Below are 3,389 nucleotides of genomic sequence, written 5' to 3' on the forward strand. Positions count from 1 at the left end.
AAAACTTATAATCATCAACAGCTGATTTGGCTGTGACTATTCCTTTTCTGCTTGTTCTTCAGTAGATACAGAGATGACTGATTAAAGAAAAATGGGTATTAGTGAAGGAATAACTTTTTGCCTGAATGCAGTTCACACCTGCAGAGCAGCAAACCTGGCAGGCTCTGCCCTGCTCCCTGCCTGGGTAACCACAATTCCATCGTCTGGATGGGTAAAGCAAAAGTATCCGTGTACCAGCAGGCATCTTGACATGCAAATGGATGTTTTTGAGTGCTCTTCTGTCTACCCATGCTGGCACAGGCGTGATTCTGCATTTATATTTCAGCATAATTTATCAAACAATCAATTAGCTGAAGGCAACCAACCAGGAGAGTAGGAAAGGGGGGTGATGTGAAACTCCAGCAAAGTGAGCAGATATTGTCAGTGTGGTGTAGCACCAAGCAAGAGAGGGATGAGGAGGAGAAAAATGCCACAAGGAAGGACTGAGAGAGCAGGCAGGAGGAAGGGAAGGTCCCCCCTGTCGTGTCATTGGTGCCAAGAGACAGAAACAGATTGCTTCTGCAGTCATGTCCCTCTGTAGGAATGAGTAGAAAAACATCTTATTTCTCTCCACATCTGCTTTTTGACAGGTGACAAAGCAACAGCATTGCTGTTGATTCACTGTCCTGTGAACTGCTGGGAATAAAAAATACCCAGGCCCACATTTTCCTGGTAGAATATTGCTATTGACATTCCACTGATGTGCATTCCATATTAATGCTGCTTCTGCTGCTGACCAGGGCTGGTGCTGCCCTCCTCCTACTGCTATCCATGCAAGCTGTCAACTAAATAATGCCATTTTTTGACTAAGTGCCTTCAGTATCTGACACTCCAAAGATGAACCATTTCTCCTCACTTCAGGCCAGTTGACTGTATTTTTCGATCTCTTCTGAATACAGAAGTCCTGTTTTGGAAATTCAGCTTCAAATGTGAATGTGTCCAACTCCTGAAGCTGCTGGTTAAAAAAGTTTAACCCCAAACCAATTATAAGCCATCATTCATGAATCAATAGCCTGTTAATAGCTTTGGGTGGTACTTGTCATGTGCTGGCATGATAGGTTCTATATAGAAATTATATGTGGTGGACATTTTAAATAAAATCAAAGCTACCTGCATGCTGAGCTGCCAGCAGATCCTCACACTTTTCACTTTTTTTTGAAAAATCTGTGTAGAGCAAATAACCCACTGTTCTGAAGATTTATTCCCAGTCCCAAGACCTGTTAAACTTCATCCAGAGATGGGTAAGACCCAAGAGAGCAATTTAGACCATAAACACTTATATTGTAACTGACATTGGCAAAATTCCAGTGTAAATGTCTTTTGCTCTCAGTCTGGATGTTTACAGCAGGAGAAGGCTGCTGCCACAGAGGCACCAGCAGAAGTTTGAGCACTTTCCTAAGAAACCTGCATCAGCAGTGAAATCACAACACATGGAAGATGGAAACCACTAAATAGGTTAAAAAGCACTGCAGGCAATGTAGCTACAGAAATAAATGACCTGTGTACTGATGATGTCGTTATCTTCAGCATGACATTTGGATCTGGGGCTACTGAGCTCCTGAAGAGACTTCCGTCCCATTCAGTGGGTTTTTCCAAAATTGAAGCTATGTGAAGCAAAGAACAGTTCACAAAGTTCAGTATTTGGTGACTAAAAGAAAGCAGTGTGCTATGTGATATGAAAGGCAAGAGTTTTACAGAAGTGGAAACCTTTGTTAGAATGTGTTTCTTGGCCAGCTCAGTGTGGTTAACCTCTTTTTTAATATAAATTGAGACAAAAGGGGTAAGGCTGAGTCGAACACTTGGAGTCCCATGAAGAGAAGACAAAAAAAAAAAAAAATTGAAAGGAGACCTTATCGTGGTCTTTTATAACCTAATGAGGGGCAAATCTCTTCCCTCTCATCATCAGTCACAGGACACAAGGAAAGGCATGAAGCTGAGTTACAGGAAGGTTAGGTTGGGTAATAAGAGGACGTCTTTGTCCAGTGGTTGGGTATGGGAATGAATCACATGGGACTCCATTTTCTTCCTGGTGGAAAAGGCCATTCTTTATTCACATAACTCCTTTTTATAGTTTTACAGACCTCGTGTGGTACTCTAATTGGTCTTGCCCATTATCTTATTGGTTAGTAACAAGTTGCTATTCTGCATTGATCGATCACTCGGACTCTTGGTATCTATGTGTAGGGACAGTTGTTAGTGAGAGATAATTTTCATTTTTCTATCTAAAAATGTAAAAACAGTTTATGCAGGTGCAAGTTATTTTTTTTCCCCAGGAATAGCTTGTTATGTTAACAAATTGCTCACAACAGGATTGCTTTCACTAGGGAACTTGCAAAATGCTAGCTTTGACAAGGCCAGCCACTGATTCCAAGAGAGCAGGCTTGATTTTATGAAGCCTTTCTTTATGATTTTTCTACCTTACTGCAACAGTTGGGCGCTCAGGCTCCCCAGGACAGCAGGCACAGCACCGAGGCTGCCCGAGCTCAAGAAATGTTTGGACAGTGTTCTCAGGCACACAGGGGATCTCAGGCTCCCCAGGACAGCGGGCACAGCACCGAGGCTGCCTGAGCTCAAGAAATGTTTGGACAGTGTTCTCAGGCACACAGTGGGATTCTTGGGGTGTCCTGCACAGGGCTGGGAGCCGGACTTTATGATCCTGGTGGGTCCCTTCTGATATTCTATGATTCTGTGAGATTCCTAATTTTAGGCAGTTACGTGTGGGTCGCCAAAGGCGGCACTGATGTGCTCCGGTGTCTGAGCAGTGACTGTGCTGCGCACACAGAAATTCGGGCACATTCTGCTGGGCACACAGAGGTTCCCTGGGTAAATAGAGGTTCTGACACATCCCACTGGGCACACAGAGATTCTGGCACATCCCACTGGGCACACAGAGGTTCCCCCGGCACCCTGAGGTTCTAACACCCGCTGGGCACACAGAGATTCTGGCACATCCCCCTAGGCACACAGAGATTCTGGCACATCCTGCTGGGCACACAGAGGTTCTGGCACATCCCCCTAGGCACACAGAGATTCTGGCACATCCCGCTGGGCACACAGAGGTTCCCTGGGCACCCAGAGGTTCTGACACATCCACTGGGCACACACCGGCTCTGGCGCACCCCGCCCCGGCTGTCTCGGAGCATTCCTGCCTGGCTGGGGAGACAGAGAGAGGCAGGCAGAAGAAGCGAGTCCCCCCCGCGCCCCGCACCGCTGGCCAGCGCTCCCCGGGCTCCCACGGGGAGCAGAGGAGCCGCCCCTCTCCTCTCCTCCTCCTCCTCCTCCTCCTCTCCCGCTCCTCCTCTCCGCTCCCGCCTGCAGCGAGGGCCGGCCGGGACGCGCCGGGAGCGCAG

The sequence above is a fragment of the Onychostruthus taczanowskii genome, unplaced genomic scaffold, assembly GCF_017590055.1.
Source record: "Onychostruthus taczanowskii isolate IOZ18803 unplaced genomic scaffold, ASM1759005v1 scaffold5, whole genome shotgun sequence".
Lineage (NCBI taxonomy): Eukaryota > Metazoa > Chordata > Aves > Passeriformes > Passeridae > Onychostruthus > Onychostruthus taczanowskii.